Genomic DNA, 13,270 nt, shown 5'->3' on the forward strand with positions numbered 1-13,270 from the left:
TATCACATAGGTCACATAAGTACACACTGTGTCAAATACCAATAGTATATATAGAAAGGCACAATTCTTACTTTTCAGTAGTCTATTTGGAAAGACAATGAGAAACATTTTCAATGTATTAATTTTGTTCTGTGCAGGTTGGATTGAAAGAAGAAGATGAAAACAACAGAGAGATTAGGTAGGAGAAATTTGTAATAGCAATTTGAGATAACAAAGGCCTAGATCATAATGAGATCGTGGAAATGACAAGAGCAAACCAGGAAAGACACAAAAAAAGGAGTCAGTATACCAGGAGATGGGACCTGAGAAATAAAAGAAAGAGGAGTAAAAATGATGATGATGATAATAATAATAACAAGGGTAAGAGCAGTGAGAACAACAACAGGTTACATTTGCTAAGTGCTGACTGAAATATTTCAAGCAGAGGAAAATAAAACAATGTTAGCAACAGGGACAGAACCTGGAAAGAGAGTAATTTAAATGAAGAAAATTATTGAGTTATAGAAATTCCAAGTGTGATGTGACTGTGACTTGTACAAAAGGAGAAGCCCTGAGTCACTTGAAGACTCAGGCATCAACAGAGACACAATTTTAAAAGGCAGCAAGATAAGGTGGAGCAGAGTCTTGAAGAGCACTCAAGAAACTGAATAAAATGAGAAGAGTTTTATCTTAGAAGATTGAGTTACTTTTATCAAATGTATATAAGTTCTGAGGACTTAGAAAGGGAATTTTACATTTTCTTTATCACTACAGCAAATAAGTAATGAAGCGATGTCTTTTTTTATTACTTTTTATTTCTAGATCTTCCTTAATATGAATATTTGTGCTCTAATTGTGTTGCTTAATTGCCAAATAGCATCTCTCTAAAGCATCAAATCCCTGTGGTAAAAGCCACTATAGAAAACTAAAAATTCCACTGCTTCTTTCTGTAAATGCCTTCTCATTTTCATCTATTATCTAATTCAAAAGAAAAGTTATTATTTTAGACATGCAGAAACATGAAGTATGCCTGAATCTATAATGGCCAATGGAATTATCTCTTTGGAATGTCTTAAAGTACCTTGAAATACATAGTGAATTAATAAAACTGCAGCAATTTTCATGAACTTTTTTTTTTTTCAAGCAAAAACAAAGATCCAAAAAGAGAATAATTACCACGATATAGAGATTGGAGTGACCATTTCAGTTTGTTTCATATTGATTTTGCATTCCTATTTAATAATTTTTAATAAGCCGGCATGTGGAATATCCCTAAATAAACTTTAAGATGAACATATTAGTATGGAGCTCACGTAGTGTCATTTGTGTTCCTTTCTACCTTGACACAATAGCCTCCTCTGTAGAGTGTTCCACAGAGAATTCTATAACACTGGGTGGCGCTATATACTAAGAGAAAAATATTTATTTAGCTTGCATACAGGTTTTTCTAGCTTCAGATCATTTTCGCAGTCTAGATATCAAGAGATATTATTTTTCTGGTCCTTCTGATATTCCACTCACACAAATGTCTGCTGCAAACTGGTCTATTAGCAAGGAAATGTCAACCATGTTGCTCCAACTAGGTAACATGCTCATGATAAAGCATTATGACACATAAACTGCAAGAAAATTAAAACATTTGATAGAGAAGTATTTTCCCTCATGTTGATGACTGAGGATATTTGTTGGAGGGAAACATTAAACAAATTACAAATTTGAAGAACTAGTGAATTCCAAAGTAGCATCACATTTCCTACAACTTGGCTGTTTTTTAATAGTGATGTGCTAATTCATCAAGTGCAATGCTGAAGTTATTTAATTTATTCACCTGGATCTTCCCAGAGTCACTCACACAGATTGAGCTATCATTTTCAGGAAATTGGATACCAAGGCATTTATATTCAGAAGGGGTAAATATAAAGGTTTTCTGAAATGTTAACGGAGTATCAATACTGGTTGTACAATAGAAGACCAAAAAGTACATTGGAAGAATATATTAATTAAATATCAGAATCTCTGATTAAAATAATAACAGAACATAAAATACATGTTTGAAAGCAGGAGCTTATCAGTTTTTTCTCTTACAAGTGATATATAACTAATATGCATTGTTTTTTTAAATTATCAAATAAAGAATAATATTAGCATCTGAATGTCCTCTTTCATCAGCATCCTCCCTCTGTACTTACCATTCATACCCTAAACCAAGAGATAAAACTTGGTGCATCCAACCAGTCTTTTTTATATGCATGATGTAAATACATACATATATATATATATATATATATATACACACATACATATATGTATGCACATTTTTTATTTTAAACTGATAGGATCATACCATGCATATGGTTCAACAATTTGCTTTTTAAATTAAAAACTTAAATATCATTCTGTGTCAACATAAAGGTCCAAATGTTTTTAAAGCAGCATGATATTCTATTCCATGGATATGTCATAACTCCTTTAACCATTTTTCTAATTGAATTTTTAGGGTTTTTCCCCCTTTATTACCTGCGATGTTGAAATAAACATCTTGTGCATACATCTCTGTGCATGTGTGTGTTTCTGTTAGACCGATTTTAGAAGTAGAATTGCTGAGGCAGAAGAGATGCACACTTTCTTAAATTTGTCTAATTCTGAATTTCCTCCAACAGTGTTGGAGAGTGGTTTGTTGGAATCTAGTAAAGTGGTTTGTTGGACTCTCAATGTCAGTTCTTGGCAAAAATAAACAGTATCAATTTTTAAAATGTTTCTCATATTTAAATGTTGGGGTGCTATGTCTGTGTTTTCACTGCTGACTAAACATGAAATTGTGGATTATTTTGTATTTGTATTGGAATTTAGGGATTACATATTCATATCACCTTTGTACATTGGCAAGCTGGATTAATACTTATTTTTGTACAGCATTATAAGAGATTTTATATTATGTAATTTACTTTTTGTTAATAATAGCCATCTAAATATTTATTCCAGCCTGTCATTTGTCTACTAGTACCATTTATACCATCTTTGGTGAATATATGTTATAAGTTAAAAATCATCTTATCATTCTTTTTTTTTAATGAATTCTGATTTTGTTTCTTACCTAAGAAAGCATTTTCCATCCCCAAATTTTCAATGTATTTGCATTTATTTTTTAATAATGCTTTTATCATTCAGCTTATTATATTTATCTCTTTAATTCTTCTAAACTTTAATTTTTATATGGCAAGTGGGAGGGAATTAAACTCTTTTTCTCAAATTTATAGCCAATTTTCCAGGCCATTTATTAAAGCGGTTATCCTTTCCCCACTGACTTGAAATATTTCTTTAATTATAAACTGAAGAAATATTTTTTGAGGTTTTGAATAAGTGTTTACTTCCTTTGGTTTTATTGTTTGAGCTTTGTCTTATTTTTATAAAACTTCTATCATTATATTCAAATGATATCAATATCACTCATAAGCTAATTTTTAAAACATATTTGATTACATGTGGTATCACTTCTCAAGTTATAATACAACTGAGTTAAGCTAAACAAGATTAATATTCTTCTTCAAAAAATGTTAAAATAAGTTTTTCTACTTTTAACTTTGTTCCTCAGTTCACAGAGTGACTCTTTAATATTCATTAAATATTATTTTTCTCAAGGGATTTAAAAATGACTATCCTGGACCTGGAAACTAACAGTCATATATTGACCTAGGCATGAACCAATTTATAGAAGGAAAAGAGATGATGATTTAGTAATTTTGCAATTATTGTATCTGTACTTCAGTGGGTATGCTAAAATGTGTCTGTATAGCTTGACTTTTTCAGACTCTAAGGCTAGACAAACTAAACATTTCTCCTCGTAACTTAGATGAAGCCTTTTTGGACTAAATATTTGGCCTCTGAGACACCTTCTAAAAATATGATTTTATGATAATTTTTTGACCCAAGATTCTCTTTTCCATTTGGAGTATCTTAAATAGCAAAAACAGTTCTCCACATCTATTTGATAAAAGTGCAATACTTACATTATAGTGTGGGATGCTATAAACTGTTTTCATTCACAACATGTCTGACACCAAATGTGTGGGTTTTTTCATCACACCAACAAATTCTCCAACTTTCTGGACACCAAATGGGTGTCCTACAATTCAACTCAATTCTGACATTAATTACCTGGAGATAACACTGCATAAGTTGAGGGCTCCGTCACACAAAACTGCCCCCCACTTCAAATGCCAATCACAATCCCAGGCCTCCCATATTTCTGACTGACTTCTATAAATCAGTTTGATGACTTGCTAGAATGACTCACAGAACTCAGGAGAGTGCTTTACTTCCTATTATTACTTTATTATGAATGATACAACTCAGGAACAGCCAAATGGAAGAGATGCAAAGGACAAGGTATAGGGGAAGGGCATGGAGCTTTCATGCTCTCTCTGGGCGCATCACCTCCCACCACCTCAATGTATTCACCAAACAGGAGATTTAATTACATAGGTATGATTGATTAAATAGGTGATCGCTGGTGATTAACTTAACCTCCAGCTCTCTCCCACCCCACCCCCCAAGTCAGTGGTGGGGCTGAAAGTTACAACCCTCTAAACATGCCTTGGTCTTTCCGGAGACCAGCATCCATCCTGAAACTATCTTGGGGGCCCTAAGATTCTAAAAGTCACCTTATTGCATAAACTCAGGTATGGGTGACAGGGGCTTATTATAAATAACCAGAAAGATGCTCCTATCACCCCTATCACTCAGGAAATTCCAAGGTTTTTAGAACCTCTTTTAGGCACTGAGGACAAATACCAACTATGTATTTCGTATTGTATCACAGACGTTTACACAAAAAACACAATGCAATTTTCTAATAATATACAATTTCATGCTTCTAATATTTATGTTTATATGAGAAAAAGCACTAAATTTTGCAATATTTAAGAATTATTCTATATATTAAAACATTAATATGATTTCTTATAAGCAAAATTTCACTGTAGTCATAATGAAACATTGTAATACTCTTTATGGTAGAATGTATTGATTAGGCAATGAAATCTAAGCATTGTTTGAGTATTTTTCAAATATAAAATACATTCATAAACAGTGTGGACAATAATTGTCTTAATACATGTATTACTGATTCATAGTTCAGTTTCCTTCAACTTGATTTTATTTTGTATATAATTGGAACCATTAAACTCTACATTTAAGATCATGAAGATAACAATCCATGTGTCTTATGAAATAAAAAAAAATCCATTATATAAGGTTATTCTGATTCAACCAAATGCATTGTTTGAAATATGCTTAGTTGATAGTAATTAATTACATCATGTTATTGCTTTTTTTCCCCCTATAGTAATTGTTATTGCTTCAGATTTGGGATCTACACACATTGCATTCAGATATCAACAGTAACAACTATTCAATGTATTTGTCATATTTATTATATTTATATTCAAAACTAGCATGCATTTAAGATAATTGTTAAAAATCTAGTCTATCTTCACTCTTACATGGGTGATTACAGAATCTGGACTTTCTTATTTTTAACTTGTAATCAATAAATGACCACTGAGATTTCTTCATAACAATATCCCTTATATCCATTGTGTTTAAATGTATAAACATTTTAAAACCATATTATTTTGTGTACTAAAAACTTTACATTCTAAATAATTAATATTCCATAAGGAAAGGAAAGAGGTAAGATTATTTGCTATATTATTTGTATTAATTTAGCTTTTGTAAATTAGTTTGAAGACTAAGATAAGATTATAATATATATCTTAATGTTTTGTGAATAATATGATTTCATGCATGGAAAATTTTATTAAAGTCTAACATAGTTATTCTTATCAATATTGATTGTTTTAACACATGATGAGCATTGCATGATTTTTGTTCATATGATCAGATATTAATTAATAGGTTGTAATATTCATGTATTTGAGGAAAACATAAGGCACCCACTTCATTGTATGTCAACACTTGATTTTGCTGAAGAATTTCCATAGCAATTCTTAATTTTTACTAACATGAAGTTTAAGGCTATTTAAAGGAGAATTAGCAGATTATTACAACTGTATTAAAGAAAGTTTAATATTTTAAAACTGTACCTTCATCTTTATTTTATTTTCTTTACTAGTTTTATTTCAAAAGAAACCAATAAGTGGTATTACATTGGTACATTAATGATAGAAGCTTCATGCACCCAATTAGGCAATTCTATCATTGCAATCATTGTTTTTGACTAGATATAAAACATACATGCGCAGAATGTATATGTCTATACATTCCTATATATTTCTTTTTTCTTTTTTTTTTTTTGAGTGTTGGACCATAGTTCATTCTTGCAAGTCATATTGAAAAGAAAAAACAGATAACATGGAGGTGGTGGGTAAATGCTGTTGTTAGAATCTTGCACCACTAAAGTTCTCCATGGCACAAATTATACCCCTTTTGTTGTCAGAATAGATATACATAAATTTTTAAAATTTAGAAGTGCCATTCTTTTTTTTTTTAACATCTTTATTGGAGTATAATTGCTTTACAATGTTGTGTTAGTTTCTCCTGTATAACAAATGAATCAGCTATACATATACATATATCTCCATATACCCACCCTCCTTATCCCACCCCTCTAGGTGGTCACAAAGCACTGAGCTAATCTCCCTATAATATGTGGCTGCTTCCCACTAGCTATCTATTTTATATTTGGTAGTGTATATATGTCAATGCCACCCTCACTTCGTCCCAGCTTACCCTTCCTGCTCCCCATGTCCTCAAGTCCATTCTCTATGTCTGTACCTTTATTCCTGTCCTGCCCCTAGGTTCTTCAGAACCATTTTTTCTCTTTTTTAGATTTGATATATATGTGTTAGCATACGGTATTTGTTTTTCTCTTTCTGACTTACTTCACTCTGTATGACAGACTCTAGGTCCATCCACCTCACTACAAATAACTCAATTTCATTTTTTTATGGCTGAATAATATTCCATTGTATATATATATCACATCTTCTTTATCCATTCATCTATTGATGGGCACTTCGGTTGCTTCCATGTCCTGGTTATTGTAAATAGTGCTGCAATGAACACTGTGGTACATGATTCTTTTTGAATTATTGTTTTCTCACGGTATATGACTGTAAGTGGGATTGCTGTGTCATAGGGTTGTTGTATTTTTACTTTTTTAGAGGAACCTCCATACTGTCCCATAGTGGCTGTACCAATATACATTCCCACCAACATTGCGGGAGGGTTCCTTTTCTCCACACCCTCTCCAGCATTTACTGTTTGTAGATTTTTTGATGATGGCCATTCTGACTGGTGTGAGATGATACCCCATTGTAGTTTTGATTTGCATTTCTCTAATGATTAGTGATGTTGAGCATCCTTTCATCTGACTGTTGTCATTCTGTATATCTTCTTTGGAGAAATGTCTATTTAGGTCTTCTGCCCAATTTTGGATTGGGTTGTTTGTTTTTTTGATACTGAGTTGCATGAACTGCTTGTAAATCTTGGAGATTAATCCTTTGTCAGTTGCTTCATTTGAAAATATTTTCTCCCATTCTGAGGGTTGTATTTTTGTCTTGTTTATGGTTTCCTTTGCTGTGCAAAAGCTTTTAAGTTTCATTAGGTCCCATTTATTTATTTTTGTTTTTATTTCCATTTCTCTAGGAGGTGGGTCAAAAAGGATCTTGCTGTGATTTATGTCATACAGTGTTCTGCCTATGTTTTCCTCTAAGAGATTTATAGTGTCTGGCCTTACATTTAGGTCTTTAATCCATTTTTATTTTTTTGTGTATGGTGTTAGGGAGTGTTCTAATTTCATTCTTTTACATGTAGCTGTCTAGTTTTCCCAGCACCACTTATTGAAGAGGTGGTCTCTTCTCCATTGTATATTCTTACCTCCTTTATCAATGATACAGTGACCATATGTGCGTGTGTTTATCTCTGGGCTTCCTATCCTGTTCCATTGATCTATGTTTCTGTTTTTGTGCCAGTACCATATTGTCTTGATTACTGTAGCTTTGTAGTATAGACTGAAATCAGGGAGCCTGATTCCTCCAGCTCCATTTTTCTTTCTCAAGATTGCTTTGGCTACTCAGGGTCTTTTGTGTTTCCATACAAATTGTGAAATTTTTTGTTCTAGTTCTGTGAAAAATGCCATTGGTAGTTTGATAGGGATTGCATTGAATCTGTACATTGCTTTGGGTAGTACAGTCATTTTCACAATTTTGATTCTTCCAATCCAAGAACATGGTATATCTCTCCATCTGTTTGTATCATCGTTAATTTCTTTCATCACTGTCTTATAGTTTTCTGCATACAGGTCTTTTGTCTCCCTAGGTAGGTTTATTCCTAGGTATTTTATTCTTTTTGTTGCAATGGTACATGGGAGTGTTTCCATAATTTCTCTTTCAGATTTTTCATCATTAGTGTATAGGAATGCAAGAGATTTCTGTGCATTAATTTTGTATCCTGCTACTTTACCAAATTCATTGATTAGCTCTAGTAGTTTTCTGGTGGCATCTTTAGGATTCTCTATGTATAGTATCGTGTCATCTGTAAACAGTGACAGCTTTACTTCTTCTTTTCCAATTTGGATTCCTTTTATTTCTTTTTCCTCTCTGAGTGCTGTGGATAATACTTCCAAAACTATGTTGAATAATAGTGGTGAGATGGGCAACCTTGTCTTCTTCCTGAACTTAGTGGAAATGGTTTCAGTTTTTCACCTTTGAGAATGATGTTGGCTGTGGTTTGTCATATATGGCTTTTATTATATTGAGGTAAGTTCCCTCTATGCCTACTTTCTGGAGGGTTTTTATTATAAATGGCTGTTGAATTTTGTTGAAAGCTTTTCCAGCGTCTACTGAGATTATCATGTGGTTCTTATTCTTCAATTTGTTAATATGGTGTATAACATTGATTGATTTGTGTATATGGAGAACACTTGCACTCCTGGGATAAACCCCAGTTGATCATGGTGTATGAAGCTTTTAATATGCTGTTGAGTTACGTTTGATAGTATTCTGTTGAGGATTTTTGCATCTATGTTCATTAGTGATATTGGCCTGTAGTTTACTTTTTTTGTGACATCTTTGTCTGGTTTTGGTATCAGAGGGATGGTAGCCTCGTAGAATGAGTTTGGCAGGGTTCCTCCCTCTGTTATATTTTGGAAGAGTTTTAGAAAGATAGCTGTTAGCTCTTCCCTAAATTTTTGATAGAATTCAGCTGTGAAGCCATCTGATCCGGGGCTTTTATTTGTTGGAAGATTTTTAATCACAGTTTCAATTTCACTGCTTGTGATTGGCCGATTCATATTTTCTTTCTTCCTGGTTCAGTCTTGGAAAGTTGTGCTTTTCTAAGAATTTGTCCATTTCTTTCAGGTTGTCCATTTTATTGGCATATAGTTGCTTGTAGTTATCTCTCATGATGCTTTGTATTTCTGAAGTGTCAGTTGTTATTTCTCCTTTTTCATTTCTAATTCTGTTCATTCAAGTCTTCTCCCTTTTTTTCTTAAACCATTAGTCTGGCTAATGGTTTTTCAATTTTGTTTATCTTCTCAAAGAACCAGCTTTTAGTTTTACTGATCTTTGCTATCATTTCCTTCATTTCTTTTTCATCTATTTCTGATCTGATCTTTATGATTTCTTACCTTCTGCTAACTGTGAGTTTTTTGTGTTCTTATTTCTCTTATACTTTAGGTGTAAGATTAGGTTGTTTATTTGAGATGTTTCTTGTTTCTTGTGGTAGGATTGTATTGCTACAAACTTCCCTCTTAGAACTGTTTTTGCTGCATCCTGTAGGTTTTGTGTTGTCGTGTTTTCATTGTCATTTTTTTCTATTTATTTTTTGATTTCCTCTTTGATTTCTTCAATGATCTCTTGGTTATTTAGTAGTGTATTGTTTAGCCTCCATTTGTTTGTATTTTTTACAGTTTTTTTTCCTGTACTTGATATCTAGTCTCATAACGTTGTGGTTGGAAAAGATACTTGATACGATTTCAATTTTCTTAAATTTACCAAGGCTTGATTTCTGACCCAAGATATGATCTATTCTGGAGAATGTTCCATGAGCACTTGAGAAGAAAGTGTATTCTGTTGTTTTTGGATGGATTTTCCTGTAAATATCAATGAAGTCCACCTTGTTTAATGTGTCATTTAAAGCTTGTGTTTCCTTATTTATTTTCATTTTGGATGATCTGTCCATTGGTGAAAGTGGGCTTTTAAAGTCCCCTACTATTATTGTGTTACTGTCAATTTCCCATTTTATGGCTGTTAGCATTTGCCTTATGTATTGAGGTGCTCTTATGTTGGGTACATAAATGTTTACAATTGTTATATCTTCTTCTTGGATTGATCCCTTGATCATTATGTAGTGTTCTTCTTTGTCTCTTGTAATAGTCTTTATTTTAAATTTATTTATTTATTTATTTATTATTTATTTTTAGCTGTGTTGGGTCTTCGTTTCTGTACGAGGGCTTTCTCTAGTTGCGGCGAGCGGGGGCCACTCTTCATTGCGGTGCACGGGCCTCTCACTATCGCGGCCTCTCTTGTTGTGGAGCACAGGCTCCAGACACGCAGGCTCAGTAGTTGTGGCTCACGGGCGCAGTTGCTCCGTGGCATGTGGGATCTTCCCAGACCAGGGCTCGAACCCGTGTCCCCTGCATTGGCAGGCGGATTCTCAACCACTGCGCCACCAGGGAAGCCCAATAGTCTTTATTTTAAAGTCTATTTTGTCTGATATGAGAATTGCTCCTCCAGCTTTCTTTTGATTTCCATTTGCATAGAGTATTTTTTCCATCCTCATCACTTTCAGTCTGTATGTGTACCTAGGTCTGAAGTGGGTCTCTTGTAGACAGCATATATATGGGTCTTGTTTTTGTATCCATTCAGCCATCTATGTCTTTTGGTTGGAGAATTTAATCCATTTACATTTAAGGTAATTATCGATATGTATGTTACTATTATCATTTTCTTAATTATTTTGGGTTCGTTATTGTAGGTCTTTTACTTCTCTTGTGTTTCCTGCCTAGAGAAATTCCTTTAGCATTTGCTGTAAAGCTGGTTTGGTGGTGCTGAATTCTCTTAGCTTTTGCTTGTCTGTAAAGTTTTTAATTTCTCCATCAAATCTGAATGAGACCCTTGCTGGGTAGAGTAATCTTGGTTGTAGTTTCTTCCCTTTCATCACTTTAAATATGTCCTGCCACTCCCTTCTGTCTTGCAGAGTTTCTGCTGAAAGATCAGCTGTTAACCTTATGGGGATTCCCTTGTATGTTATTAGTTGCTTTTCCCTTGATGCTTTTAATATTTTTTCTTTGGATTTAATCTTTGATAGCTTGATTAATATATGTCTAGGTGCCTTTCTCCTTGGGTTTATCCTGTATGGGACTATCTACACTTCCTGGACTTGATTGACTCTTTCCTTTCCCATGTTTGTTAGGGAAATTTTCAACTATAATCTCTTCAAATATTTTTTCAGTCCTTTTCTTTTTCTCTTCTTCTTTTGGGACACCTCCCATAATTTGAATGTTGGTGCATTTAATGTTGTCCCAGAGGTCTCTGAGACTGTCGTCAATTCTTTTCATTCTGTTTTCTTTATTCTGCTCTGTGGTAGTTATTTCCACTATTTTATCTTCCAGGTCACTTTTCCGTTCTTTTGCCTCAGTTATCCTTCTATTTATTCCTTCTAGAGACTTTTTAATTTCATTTATTGTGTTTTTCATCATTGTTTGTTTGCTCTTTAGTTCTTCTAGGTCCTTGTTAAATGTTTCTTGTATTTTCTCCATTCTATTTCCAAGATTTTGTGTCATCTTTACTATCATTACACTGAATTCTTTTTCAGGTAGACTGCCTATATCCTCTTCATTTGTTTGGTCTGGCAGGTTTTTACTTTGCTCCTTCATTTGCTGCTTATTTCTCTGTCTTCTCATTTTGCTTAACTTACTGTGTTTGGGGTCTCCTTTTTGCAGGCTGCACGTTCATAGTTCCCGTTGTTTTTGGTTTCTGCCCCCAGTTGGTGAGGTTGGTTCAGTGGGTTGTGTAGGTTTCCTGGTGGAGGGGACTGGTGCCTCTGTTCTGGTGGATGAGGCTGGATGTTGTCTTTCTGGTGGGCAGGGCTGCATCCAGTAGTGTGTTTTGGAGTGTCTGTAAACTTATTATGATTTTAGGCAGCCTCTCTGCTAATGGGTGGGGTTGTGTTCCTGTCTTGCTAGTTGCTTGGCATAGGGTGTCCAGCACTGTAGCTTGCTGATCATTGAGTGGAGGTGGGTTTAACTTTGAGATGGAGATCTCTCAGCGATTGATATTATGTGGGGCTGGGAGGTCTCTGGTGCAGCAATAACCTGAACTCAGCTCTCCCACCTCAGAGGCTCAGGCCTGACATCTGGCCAGAGCATCAAGACCCTGTCAGCCACACAGCTCAGAAGGAAAGGGAGAAAAAAAGAGAGAAAGAAAATAAAATAAAAGTCATTAAAATAAAAAATTTTTTAATTATTAAAAAGTAATAAAAAAAAAAAAGAAGAGAGCAACGAAACCAATAAACAAATCCACCAATGATAACAAGCACTAAGAACTATACTGAAATAAACAGAAAAATCAGCCAGTAGTCAGTCTCATACAGCAAACCCCAAGTCTATAGGTGTTCCCAAAGTCCACTGCCTCAATTTTGGGATGATTCATTATCTGTTCAGGTATTCCACAAATGCAGGGTACATAGAGTTGATTGTGGAGATTTAATCCACTGCTCCTGAGGCTGCACGGAGAAATTTCCCTTTCTCTCCTTTGTTCTCACAGCTCCTGGTGTTCAGCTTTGGATATGGCCCTGCCTCTGCATGTAGGTCACCCTCTGGCATCTGTTCTTTTCCCAGACAGGAGGGAGTTAATGGGGTGGCTGATTAGGGGACTCTGGCTCACTCAGGGTGGAGGGGAGGGAGGGGTACGGAATGCAGGGTGAGCCTGCGGCGGCAGAGGTCAGCATGATGTTGCAACAGCCTGAGGCGCGCCGTGTGTTCTCTTGGGGAAGTTGTCCCTGGCTCATGGGACCCTGGCAGTTGCAGTCTGGAAGCCTCCTGGGAGGGGAAGTGTCGATCGTGACCTGTGCTTGCACACAGGATTCTTGGTGACTGCAGCAGCAGCAGCCTTAGCGTTTCATGCCCATCTCTGGTGTCCGTGTCAATAGCCATGGCTCATGCCCATCTCTGAAGCTCGTTTAGGTGGTGTTCTATATGTCCTCTCCTCATGCACCCCGAAATAACGGTTTCTTGCCTCTTAGGCAGTTCCAGACATTTTCCCGGACT

The sequence above is a fragment of the Eschrichtius robustus genome, chromosome 4, assembly GCF_028021215.1.
Source record: "Eschrichtius robustus isolate mEscRob2 chromosome 4, mEscRob2.pri, whole genome shotgun sequence".
NCBI classification, from domain to species: domain Eukaryota; kingdom Metazoa; phylum Chordata; class Mammalia; order Artiodactyla; family Eschrichtiidae; genus Eschrichtius; species Eschrichtius robustus.